Consider the following 13,282-nt stretch of genomic DNA (forward strand, 5'->3'; position numbering starts at 1 on the left):
GTAGTTTTCCATCCTTGGCATGCAACAGCTCTTGCCAGAGCTCAAACCCCGCGCTGGATTCTGCAGCTCTCAGCGATGTGATCGCCTCTTGTCCCCTTGCTGAGCCACAGTTCATCTTCCTCAGCCTCCAGTAAGGCCACAGAATCATTGAATTGCTCTGGTTGGAAAAGCTGCTGCAGTCCCAGCCCTGCCCTCACCCTGCCCAGCCCAGCACTGACCCCTCAGCACCTCAGCTCCACAGCTTTGGGATCCCTCCAGGGCTGGGCACTGCCCCAGCTCCCTGGGCAACTGGGAGGTCTGAACTGTGTCAGGAACAGTCCCAGCGGGTACAAAGCTGGGACACAACGACAAGCAGAGACAAGATGACAATTAAAAAGGGGGAGAAATTGCAAGACAAACAAAAAGCAACCCAGGACAGGGCTGGCAAAGCTCACAGACTGAAAGAACACATCATGTTCTCTCTTCTCCTGGAGAGTAACATCCCTGTATTTGGTGTGAGCTTCACTCACACAGTCACAGAACCATTTGGGTTGGAAAAGCCCTTGAAGCTGCTGCAGTCTCAGCCCTGCCCTCACCCTGCCCAGCCCAGCACTGACCCACAGCCCTCAGCTCCATAGAATCATTATGGATGGAAAAGCCCTTGAAGCTCCTGGAGTCCAAGCCCTGACTTCACTCTTCCAAGCCCAGCACTACCCCACAGCCCAGCTCCCTGGGCAGCCTGGCACAGGGCTGACACCCCTCTCAGGGAAACAGTTCTGCCTCAGCTCCAGCCTCAACCTCCCCTGGGGCAACTTGAGGCCGTTTCCTCCTGTCCTGTCATTCATTACTGAAGAGACCAACCCCCACCTCACTCCAACCTCCTCTCAGACAGTTGCAGAGGGTGCTCAAGTGTCCTCTCATCTGGGGATGAAAGGAAGCAACAGCCCTGCTTAAAGCCCCATCATCAAACTCACAAGCAACCCTCCCCCTGAGGAGCCCAGCATGAAGCATGACATCTGACCCCTTAGCTGACAGCCCTGGGCCTCTCTCCTCAGCCCTCCCCACTCTGAACACTGCCAGAACCACTCAAAGCCCTCATGGTGAGAGATATCACACCTCAGGTGTGGGATGAAACTCCTCATTTTCAACAGAAAGCTGTCTGTTTCAGTACCTCCTCCCCCACAGCTGACTTTGCTAAGCACTGGCATTACGTTTCATTTTCACTTTTGGAGGTAACCTCACCATTCCTTGGCCTTGTCAGGATTGGAATCCTTCTGTTTATATGTTTTCTCCCCTTGCCTCAGACTGAGTGCTCTGGTTTTCAATCAGGGGACAGCACATCCCCCTGGTTCAATGCTGCTCCCTCCTCTCAGCTCTGAGCTTGTAAAAGAGAACAGCCAAAGCCAGAATGGAAAGGACCCCTGACCCAGATATAGCCCTGGGATATGTTAGAGATGCTGGTTGTGCTACAAAGTGCCATGGTCTAATGTTGGAAAGGCCTAAACATTGAGGCTGATTTGCTCTCTAGACACCTTTGTGAGCCTGTTCCTTTGTGTTAGTTGCTTGTAGAGCATCTGAAAAGCTTTGCCAGCACTTGAAGCCTCGCTCTTCCCCCGGAGAGAGGAGAGATCTGAGAGAGAGGGAAGGTGGGAGAAAGGCAGAAGGACTGGATTGTGACTTGCTACGTTACCTGAGGGGTTGTAAACATGAGAAGCCTGGCTGTGTTGTGAATTGTGACCCCACAACAGGAGCAGATTCAAAGCCCACCCCCCTCAGCTCAATGTCAGCTCAATGCATGGGATGGGAGCGGGCTGAAGGGAAAAGTTCCTCTTGCAAATCAATCTGCTGAAGCAGGACAGTGTCTGCCTGACCCACCCTCAATCGATGCAGCCCTCATTTACATTCACTCAATTTCATCATTGACTTGATGATTAATCCTAAACCAAGGTTAAGTGTGACACAACTGAACTTGTTTCCCAATGAGCTGTTGGGCTTTGCCTACAGGGCAAAGCTGCAAAGCTCACACATCCCCCATCCCCTGCTTCGCTTGAACCAATGTGAGACCCCATGTGAACGCTTCTGTTGCACTTTAATTTAGTCTAGCTTAACTTAAACTTGCTCTCAGCCAGCTGAAGGTGAACTGGGACAAGCAGAGCCACCCTTCCTGGACTGAAAAGCCCTGCTGAATTCTTTGCAGATCTCTCAGCAGTGTGCAGCCACTCCTCAAGCATCGTCTCCCTGGTTATTTCTAAGGTCCTGGCTCTCCCAGCACCCAGCAATCTGATGGTCATCCCAGGGGGTCCCATGGTGGTGGCTCTCAGTGAGGGACAGGCTTATTGCAGAGAGATTCCAGCTTTCTGCTGGGAGAGACTGGCTGGAAGTCACAGTGGCCTCTGACAACATATAGAGATGTGATTTCAAAAAGGAACATGAATCAACTGTATTTGTTCAACATCTTCATCAACCACCTGGGTGAGGGGACAGAGGGACCCTCAGCAAGTGCCCTGCTGGCACCAAACTGGGAGCACTGGCTGATTGCCCAGAGGCTGAGCTACCAGGCAGTGAGAGCTGGGCAGGCTGAGAGCTGGGCACAGAGGGAGCTGCTGAGGTTCAACCAGGGCAAGGGCAGAGTCCTGCAGCTGGGGAGGAACAACCCCCTGGGCCAGCACAGGCTGGGGGTGACCTGCTGGAGAGCAGCTCCAGGAGAGGGACCTGGCAGTGCTGGCTGAGAAGAAACTGCCCCTGAGCAGCAACGTGGGCTCGTGGGCAAGAAGCCAACGGCAGCCTGGGGGCATCCAGCAGAGTGTGGGCAGCAGGGCCAGGGAGCTTCTGCTCCCCTTTGCTCTGCTCTGCCACAGCTGCTGAGGCCTCAGCTGGAGTCCTGTGGCCAGTTGTGGGCTCCCCAGCTGCAGAGGGACAGGGAAGTGCTGCAGAGAGGCCAGTGCAGGGCTGCCAAGATGCTCAGGGCACTGGAGCATCTTCCTTGTGAGGAAAGGCTGCGGGACCTGGGGCTGGTCAGGCTGGAGAAGACAGGGGGGAGCTCATCAACACTTACAAGTACTTAAAGGGTGGGTGTGAAGAGGATTGTGTGACACCTTTTTTCTGTTGTCTCCAGTGACAGGACAAGGAGTGATGGGATGAAGCTGCAACACTAAAAGCTCCATTGAAACATAAGGAGAAGCTGTTTCAGTGATGGAGCCTGGCCCAGGCTGCCCAGGGAGGGTGTGGAGGCTCCTTCCTTGGAGCTCTTCAAGACCCACCTGGACACGTTCCTGTGTGACCTGAGCTAGGTGGGAGCTGCTTCTGCAGGGGGTTGGGCTGGATGAGCTCTAAAGGTCCCTCCCAACCCCCACCACGCTGTGATTCTGTGATTCTATTCTATCCAGACTCACAAAGGATGAGCAGAACCAGGACACCAGGGAAAAGTGGGATGAGAGAGAAAAGTGGGAAAGGAAGCAGAAAAGCAACCCTGAGCCTTTTGCTTTGGGGTTGTGGTGAGATTTGTTTTTCCTTCTAAATATATATCTTCCACCCTCTAACTGTGTTTTCCCAGCTCACTCCATAATCCTGACAAGTCTCAAGGCAAGCAGGGGCAGCGCAGGAACGCAGCAATAACCCCTTAAAAAGGTTGTTTTATCGTGGAGAATGATCAGGTTGTCAGCTGGGAGCTGAGAGAGAGTCGTGATGAGAAAAGCAGCAGCACAAAGTGGTGTCTGTGCCCTCTGAGAAATGGCCATTAAGCAGAGGCTTCATTTGGTAATTGGCTGTTGGAAACGAAGCCCTTTTGTTTTTAAAGGGCTGTTTCTTTTAGTTCCTTACTGATTTGTTTTAGAGAGCAGCTGATGGCCATGGGAAAGCAGAGCATATGTCATCTGTCTTTTCCTCCCTTCTGTTTGTTCAGGGGGAAAATATGTCCCTTTGCTGGTGTTGTCCAAGGCTCCCATCTCAGTTACAAACAGCTCAGACTCAGCCACAGGAGAGGAGACATGGGGTAAGGACCTTAAGGGCATTACCTGGCCTAGTCCTTGGCAGGACCATTATTCCCTCAATCACAGATAAAGAAAAGCAGAGTGGAGGGTGGAAAGGAGAAGTACTGAAGGCAGAGCTCAACTTGCTTTCAAATCAGCTTTAAAGGCTGATTACTGGGTTTAACTGGGTTTGCAAGATCAGAGGCCTATCCACATTAAGAGCTTTCAGCTGTCTTATGTCTTAGTGTCAAAGGAACAAGTAATTTGCAGGAAAGTTTAAAGGGAGATGAGATACTTGACAGAAAATAACTGAAAATGGGGAGATTGGGGAGAGGATGAGTTACAAATGCAGGCTGAGCACTTTCAGCTACAAGGAAATGGGCTGAAACACGTCAATTGAGCACTTTTCCCCCAAGAATGTTTATGATGTTACTACAAAATGGTGCTTTGCTTTCAAAAGCAGGGTGGGGTTGGCTCAAAAGGCCGAAACAAACACTGCCAAGGGTCACACAAGATGCTGTGGGTCAGCCTGAGGATTCCTGTTTGCTCCCCTGGGACTAAAGCAGGGAATTAGGCAAAAACAACATCACAGATTTTAGAATCCTGGAGTCCTTCAGGTTGGAAAAGACTTTGAAGCTGATGGAGTCCAACTGTTCCCCCAGCACTGCCACAGCCAGCACTGACCCACGGCCTCAGCACCTCAGCTCCACGCTTTGGGATCCCTCCAGGGCTGGGCACTCCACTGTGGCCCTGAGCAGGCTGTGCCAGGGCTGAACAACCCTTTGGGGGAAGGAATTGTCATAGAATCATGGAATGGGAGGGGTTGGAAGGAACCTTTAGGGATCATCCAGTCTCATCCTCCTGCAGAAGCAGCTCAACCTCGGCTCCAATCTAAACTAATTGTCCCCTCAGCTCCAATCTAAACCTCCTCTGCGGCATCTTGAGGCTGTTTCCTCTTGTCCTGTGGCTTGTAGCTTGGGAGCACAGACTGACCAACCCACACCTGGCCACAAACTCCTGTGAGGGAGCTGCAGAGAGTGCTGCTGGCTGCCCTCAGCCTCCTCTTCTCCAGGCTCAACACCCCCATTCCCTCAGCCCCTCCCCAGCCCCCTTGTGCTCCAGCCCCTTCCCCAGCTCAGTGCCTGGCTCTGGGCACCCTGCTTTTAAATATAACCAGCTTCCCAAAAGCAAATCCTTGCAGAGATTGGCATTGAAACCAGATGAGCCCAATGTACCCCCACACCAACCATCCACCACCTCCCCCACCTCCTACAGCACGTGGTTCTGCTTTTGGGACGCGCTCCTTCCTCTGCCCCGTGGCAGCAACAGCAAACACTGGGGAGCCACAGCACCTCACACAATTCCCCTCCCACCAAGTGTAGTCCTTCCACACCCCATTTCTTTCCTCCTTTCAAGAGTTAAAGGCTTGGCATGCTCTCAAGGAAAGAACCCAACAGATGCTCAGCTTCCTGCGAGCGCCAGCCGCCTCCCGCCAGCATCCATGTGAGCATCTCCCGCTCTTCCTTCAGCAGAGAGGACACACACCAAGCAGAAGCAAATATTAGGGCTCTGAAAACACTGTTGGGCTTTAAAAAACACCAAAGGGAAGCAGATATGTAAATGAGATGCTAATCATGCCTCTTGGCCACCCACCAGCACGACAAAGTCCTGTCTGCACTCCAGAGCTGCCCCTGCTGCTGAATGGAGGTGTCAGAGGTGGCATGAGAGGCTCTTGATCTTGGAGCCTCAGCCTTCTCCTGGTCACTGGCTTTGCCTATCTTCCTGGAGGGATGACTCTCTGAAACAAAAGTGAGAGGCCACTTCTTGCCTCTCCTGAAATCCTCAGCAGCGGGAGGGAGCTGGAGAATAAAGGAGCCTCAGTGAAGAGGGAGCAGGAGATAACGCTCTAACCCTGGCTTTCAAACCAAATCACAGGCACCATCCTTCTGAAGGCACAAAGAATGTCATAAAAGCTTTAGGAGGAAAAAAGAAGGGAAAAGAGAGAACCACTTTAGAAGCCTTTATCTTTCCTTAATGGATTTTGCACCTGTGGCTCTTGTTTTTTCTCTATTGACTTGTTCTCTCAAACAAAGAGTGAGGCTCTGTGCGATGCTGGTGGCTTCCCAGCGAAGCCACACCACAGTGTTCCTCTTCACAGAAGTCCCAACACCCACACCCTATGAGAAGGACCAAAAAAAACCCACCCCATTTTACAACCCAGAAAGCAGAGGGAGGCACTTGGATGCTGAGGTCTGCGCCGCAGCAGGACCTCGAAGCTCCTTCCATCGCCCGAGCCTGAAGCAGCCACGGGTTTGCAAAGCTCTCTGAAGACCAAAGTCTGTTTGCATGAGTTCCTTGTCTGAATTATTTCAGCTTGCAGCCTTCCTGCATATAAAGAACCCCCCTCCCAGCCTGCCTGCCTGCAGACAACTTGCTGCAAGAAGAGAAGAGGCAATTGGGAACAGCAGATAGTTAAATTTTCATTACCCGAGAGAAGTGAGTATTGTAGTAAAGAAGCAAGGGACTTACAGAGGGAACAATGACTCATTAGAAACAGAGACACTGTGGCTCCTTTTATGTAAGCAGAGCTCTGGGTTTCCATTGTGTTCTGAAAGGAATTAAGTCCTTTTTTTGTTGAGAAGTGGTGAAGGAGGACTGTGAAGCTCCTCCTGAAAACATTACTGCTCAGAAATGAAAGGCCCGGTGATGAAGAGCAGAGGGATGTTCTCCTTGTGCCTCAATGGGGAGAGCCAATGCTTCCCTCAACTCAGAGCCAACATGATCACAGGCTCACAGGATCTTAAGGGTTGGGAGGGACCTGCAAAGCTCATCCAGTGCAGCCCCCTGCCAGAGCAGCAGCACCTAGAGCAGGGCACACAGGGACTCATCCAGCTGGGTTGGGATGTCTCCAGAGAAGGAGCCTCCACAGCCCATCTGGGCAGCCCCTGCCAGGGCTCCCTCACCTCAGCAGGGAACAAGTTTCCCCTTGTGTTGCTTTGGAACCTCTCCTGTTCCAGCTTGTTGCCCCTTGTCCTGTCATTGGCCATCCCTGAGCACAGCCTGGCTCCAGCCTCCTCACACCCACCCTTGATGCATTTGGAACATGACTGAGCTCAGCCCTCAGGCTCCTCTTCTCCAAGCTGCAGAGCCCCAGCTCCCTCAGCCTTTCAGCACAAGGCAGATGCTCCACTCCAGCATCTCTGTGTCCCTGTGCTGAACTCTCTCCAGCAGCTCCCTGTCCTTCTGGGACTGAGGGGCCAGAACTGGACACAATATCCCAGCTGTGGGCTCAGCAGGGCAGAGCAGAGGGGGAGCAGAACCTCTCTGCACCCACTAAGCACATGATACACGGTAGGAGGATGATCAAGGGGTGTGATAACCTAAACCTATGCAGCATCCAAGAAAAGTCCCTCTTGGGACCAAGGAGATGGCCCCGAAGTGTCCTGAGCCCGGCTCAGAGTTGGTTTCTCCCGACGTGCCACCTGGAGATGAAGCCAACCACAGAGTGGGCTGCTGAGGGAAGGCAGAGATGGCTGTGTGCCCACCCTTTCCCAGCAAGATGAGGGTTTGTCTCTGCACCACCCCACCCAGCTCCTGCCATCGATCCCCTGACAAACGGGCCGGCTCTCAGCGCTCGATTCCAACGGCTCCTCTTCCCCGAGCCAAGGACAACGAGCTCCCTGCACGAGGCCCAGCAGCGCTGGAGAAACACATGCCTGCATTGATTTTTAGATGACTAGGGGGGAAAAAAAAAGCAAGCAGACAAAAGCCTTACATTATTTACAAAGCTCTCTGGAGTTGTCAGTCACGGGCAAGCACGGTGAGAGCAGGGAGAGAGGGGAAGAGCCACTCTACCTGCCTGCCTCCCAATTACCTCCCCGCTGAGAGATGCCACCCACACCAAGCTTCAGCTAAGTAGATGGGAAAGGGACAGCTGAGTGTCCTCAGACATGCAGCAAGGGTTTCCCCAGACAAGGACATGCTCAGGGAAGCTTCTGTAGCTCCTCAGACAGGAGCAGATGGATTGCAGCGGCGGTGTTGGCTGCGGGAAGGAGACAGGGAGGAGCGGCCTGAAGGGATGGTGCTGCTGGGCACAACCAAGAAAGGCAGCTCGAGTTCATCAGCTTGCTGTTATTTTGTTTCCTTGAGGGGGGAGGAATAAAGAGGAGAAAATAGAATCTGTTTGAACAAAAAATGTCAGGATGGCCTGTTTTAGTTTGCCTGTGTAAGCCCGGCTCACGTGGCTCCTGTGAGCTCCAGCCTGCTCAGTTATTCAGGGTGAAACAAAGCAAAAAGCAGCCTGAAGTCAAGGGATGAATCAGCTGTATGGAAAAGCTTCCCATGGGCTGGGTCACCTGGCATCAGGTACAGCCCCTCTCCTGGGGCCAAGCTGGGAGCTGAGCTTTGCTCCCCCACCAGCAGCGAAGGGCACGGGATCCTTTTTCATAGAATCATAGAATAGTAGGGGTTGGGAGGGACCTTTACAGATCATCCAGTCCAACCCCCTGCAGAAGCAGCTCCCAACTAGATCAGGTCACACAGGAATGTGTCCAGGGGGGTCTTGAAGCCCTCCAAGGAAGGAGCCTCCACACCCTCCCTGGGCAGCCTGGGCCAGGGCTCCCTCACCTCAGCACTGAAACAGCTTCTCCTTATGTTTCAATGGAACTGTTTGTGTTCCAGCTTCATCCCATCACCCCTTGTCCTGTTGCTGGAGACAACAGAAGTGCTGCCCCAACCTCCTGACACCCACCAGTGAGATATTTGTCACTATTGCTGAGCTCCCCCCTCAGTCTCCTCCAGCCTGACCAGCCCCAGGTCCCGCAGCCTTTCCTCACAAGGAAGATGCTCCAGTGCCCTGAGCATCTTGGCAGCCCTGCACTGGCCTCTCTGCAGCACTTCCCTGTCCCTCTGCAGCTGGGGAGCCCACAACTGGCCACAGGACTCCAGCTGAGGCCTCAGCAGCTGTGGCAGAGCAGAGCAAAGGGGAGCAGAAGCTCCCTGGCCCTGCTGCCCACACTCTGCTGGATGCCCCCAGGCTGCCGTTGGCTTCTTGCCCACGAGCCCACGTTGCTGCTCAGGGGCAGTTTCTTCTCAGCCAGCACTGCCAGGTCCCTCTCCTGGAGCTGCTCTCCAGCAGGTCACCCCCAGCCTGTGCTGGCCCAGGGGGTTGTTCCTCCCCAGCTGCAGGACTCTGCCCTTGCCCTGGTTGAACCTCAGCAGCTCCCTCTGTGCCCAGCTCTCAGCCTGCCCAGCTCTCCCTGACTGGCAGCTCAGCCTCTGGGCAATCAGCCAGTGCTCCCAGTTTGGTGCCAGCAGGGAACTTGCTGAGGGTCCCTCTGTCCCCTCATCCAGGTCGATGATGAAGATGTTGAAGCAGACTGGCCCCAGAACCCATCCCTGTGCAACTCCACTGGCCACAGGCCTCCAACTTGACTCTGTGCCATTGATCCCCACCCTCTGGGCTCTGTCATTCAGCAGCTCTCCATCCACCTCACTGTCCACTCATCCCATCCACACTGCCTGAGCTTTCTGATGAGGATGTTGTGGCAGACAGTGTCCAAAGCCTTGCTGAAGTCAAGGTAGATGACATCCGCTGCTCTCCCCTCATCCAGCCAGCCGGTTCTGCACTCATAGAAGGATATCAGGTTAGTCAAACAGGATTTCCCCTTGCTGAAGCCACGTGGACACCCCCTGATAACAATCTTATCCTTCATATATTCAGTGATAACATTCAGGATGAGTTGTTCCATCACCTTTCCAGGGATGGAGGTGAGGCTGACCGGCCTGGAGTTCCCTGGGTCGTGATTCCTGCCCTTGTTGCAGCCTGCAGTGACATTGGCCCTCAGCTGCCCTCCACGACTGTTCAAAAACGATGCAGAGAGGCTTAGCCTCAAAGGGGAAAGTCCCCACAAGTTCCAGCCAGCTGTGAGGCCTCAGAGGGGAAGAAGTGGGCTAAGTTTAGGTGGAGCCAAAGCTAAACCCATCTGGGTGCAGGGATAACCCCTGCCAAGCAGCAGCCAGAGCTGAGTTTCAGCTTGGCCTTCGCACACCGTGACGTCAGCTATTTTCCTACTGCTGCTTAAAGAAGAAACACCAGCATCCCACTGTGTCCACTAAGCAGCTTCAAACAGGGAGACAGGGGAAATTTGGAATAAGATACTAGTGCCTTTTTAGAAAGCCTTTCTTTTCTGGTCTATTAGTCACACAAAGCAAAGAGATGTGAACCGTCGAGTATCGCGGCGGCTTTGATATCCCCCCACCGAAATCCCAGCCCTGCTTTCAAAGGCACTGTGAGGAGTTTGATCAGCCATGCAGAAAGGGCTTAAATGTCATTGTCTGCTCTGTGATTAGCTACCAACTGGGAAAGGTGTAAGAGGATACTTACTGGGGGATATTTATCAGCAACCAGCTCCGTGAGTCGCCTCTCGGGACGGTGGAATGCTGCACGGGTAGGAAACGACCCCGAACGTGCTGCAGCATGGTCTCAGATGGGAGCTTGTCCCCCCACCAAAAAACCCAGCAGCTGAGTGACCTTACAGATGGGATTGCACAGAATGCTCAGCCTCTGGAAGGATGGCTCCTGGCCCTTCTGCTTTAACAGCCTCCTGCGTAGCAGCTGCCCAGATAAAGCCAAGCTCATCAGAAGCGGCGTTGTCTGCTATTAGACAAGCTGACACAGCCACACAAATCCCCCCTCCCTGGACCAAGCAGATGGGCTTTGGGGCACAACAGGACTTTAGGTGGGTAGAAACAGCAAACTGAGTGAGGTGGAGTGTTGCCACAGGGGCCAGCAGCTGAGGGGTTGCTCCTGCAGCAGAGCAGCGGGAGAGGCTTTGTGGGGAGCAGAGCTCGTGCTGCTGAAGCACAGGAGAGGTGTGTGTGTGCTTCTCCTCACCCTGGGCAAGGCCCAGAGCCTCAGCCCAAAGCCTGGGATGCTGCAGGTACCTGCCAAGGTGAGCTGGAAGCTCTGAGCCACCAGCCAAGGGGTACAGGGTGATGCCTGTTCTTGCTAGAAGCAGGAGCAGCGGCAGCACAGGCTGTTCCAGCAGCACCCTGGGCATGGTGCTGGTCACAGAAGTGCTGCAGTTGCCAAAGCCCTTGGAGCTGCTGCAGTCTCAGCCCTGCCCTCACCCTGCCCAGCCCAGCACTGACCCACGGCCTCAGCACCTCAGCTCCACGGCTTTGGGATCCCTCCAGGGCTGGGCACTGCCCCAGCTCCCTGGGCAGCCTGGCACAGGGCTGACACCCCTCTCAGGGAAACAGTTCTGCCTCAGCTCCAGCCTCAACCTCTCCTGGGGCAACTTGAGGCCTTTTTCTCTCGCCCTGTGGCTTGTGACCTGGGAGCAAAGATGGCCGCCCCTCCTCCCCTCAGCCTCCTGTCAGGGAGCTGCAGAGAGTGCTGCTGGCTGCCCTCAGCCTCCTCTTCTCCAGGCTCAACACCCCCATTCCCTCAGCCCCTCCCCAGCCCCTTGTGCTCCAGCCCCTTCCCCAGCTCAGTGCCCGGCTCTGGCCACGCTGCAGCCCCTCAGTGTCCCTGTGGCAGTGAGTGAGGGGCCCAGCACTGACACAGCCCTGGAGCTGCAGCCTCCCCAGGGCCCAGCACAGGGGACAATCCCTGCCCTGCTCCTGCTGCCACCCCACTGCTGATCCCAGCCAGGGTGCCCTTGGCCTTCTTGCCCCCCTGGGCACGCTGCTGGCTCCTGTTCAGCCGCTGGCACCAGCCCCCCCAGGCCCTTTCCCTGCAGTCCTCTCTGCCTGTTTTTAGAGAAGAGACACTTGGCTCTTGGCAGCAAACTGGAAGAGATCTCCTGTCACTGACCCACCTGGAGGCTCTGGCTCCCCCTGCAAATCACCAATGACTCCACCAAGCATTTTGTTCCCAACGCTCCTGAGGACCCTGTGGCAGAATCATCAATCACCACGTGCGCTTCTGCCAAGGTGTAGCTGTCCTGGCACGGCTCCACAGAGGAAGCTGAGAGCAGAGCAGGGGGTGTTCTGCTACCTCCAGCCAACTTAGCTCCCTCAGTGGCTTCTACAGATGTTTTCCCCATGTTAACTATTTGTAGCTGACAAACAGCACTTGGAAAGGGGTCCAAAGCTTCTCAGCTGCAGGAATCTTGCACAGACACTCCTGGGACCTAAAAGCACCCACCTGAGCCCCCAAAGGAGGAAAAGAAAGCAGCCTCCTGCCTCCTAAGATAAGCCCTTAAGGATTTTACCCCTTGTGACCTGAGATCTCTCAGGTGATTCCCACCAAGCCCTGGATTAGATTCAATCCAGGTGCATCCTTTGCTCCCAGAGCAGGGTTCCTCCTTACAAACACAGCCCTATAAATCCCAGCTCATCTGTGTGTGAGAGGGCACAGAGGACACTCATCTCTAGGAAAACAACAAGGATGACCACTCCATTTCACAAGTGATTTGGAGATCTCCAAGTCTGGCTCTGCTCCCAGAAAGAGCAGCAACTGGAAGATGTGCTGTCTCCAGGGTGGAAAATCAGACCCAAAAGAGCTCACCTTGGCTCACCCACCACGTTTTGCCTCCACCCTGGGTCTTCAGAGCGTGTCATCAAGAGGAAGATTCATTTCAGGGCAGGAGAAAAAGTAGATGTTCAATGCTAATACAACCATGGGGAGGTTTTGCTGCCTCTCAAAAGGATTTGAAGGAGTCTCAGACGTTATAGCCACTGAGCAGAGGGGAGAGGCTGTGCAAAGGGTGGTTAAACACATCCCTCTGCAGAACTTTGTCTCTCAACTTTGCAGGGGGAGGAACACAAACTACATCTTATTACTGCCCTGAAATGTTCATCTGCATGAAACACTGACCCTGTTAGAGCTCCCTGCTAGATGAGCTATGTGATATTACAGATGCAGCAAGAGCTGCTTGGGGAATAAGGACTTGCACTGGCTCCCTGCTGCTTAGCTGAGCTGAGAAGGGAGATTGCTTCAGGTTGTGCTGCAACCTTCAAGGCTGAAGATGAAGTGGAATGAGAATTAGCAGGTTTCTGCTGTAATTACTGTTTGTTTGGATTTTTCCAAGTGGAAGTGGTTGTAAATATGTATATGCTTGCTGGGTCTTTTCTTCTCTTAACATGCAAGATTCATAAAGCAAATTACTGTGAAGAGCAGCCTAAAGTGTGCAACGTGCACACACACAAATGGGAGGGCAAAGGCAGGAGGAGGCAAGAGATGCTGAGAGGAACAGACAGGGAGCAGGTCACAGGGTGAGGGGGAAACAGCTCACTCAGGTGCTTTTCTATCTGTACATGAAGACCTACCAAAACCCCCCTTGCCCTGAAAACCTGCCCTGCACCCACAGAGCCAGGGAAATGCCTAA

The 13,282-nt window shown here is 53.8% G+C and overlaps 1 protein-coding gene across 1 annotated transcript in view; it reads right to left on the reverse strand.

Moving 5' to 3' along the window:
• The window catches only part of KIRREL3 (kirre like nephrin family adhesion molecule 3), a 176,305-nt gene that overhangs the window by 102,206 nt on the left and 60,817 nt on the right, over positions 1-13,282 (reverse strand).

The sequence above is a fragment of the Colius striatus genome, chromosome 23 (assembly GCF_028858725.1).
Source record: "Colius striatus isolate bColStr4 chromosome 23, bColStr4.1.hap1, whole genome shotgun sequence".
NCBI classification, from domain to species: domain Eukaryota; kingdom Metazoa; phylum Chordata; class Aves; order Coliiformes; family Coliidae; genus Colius; species Colius striatus.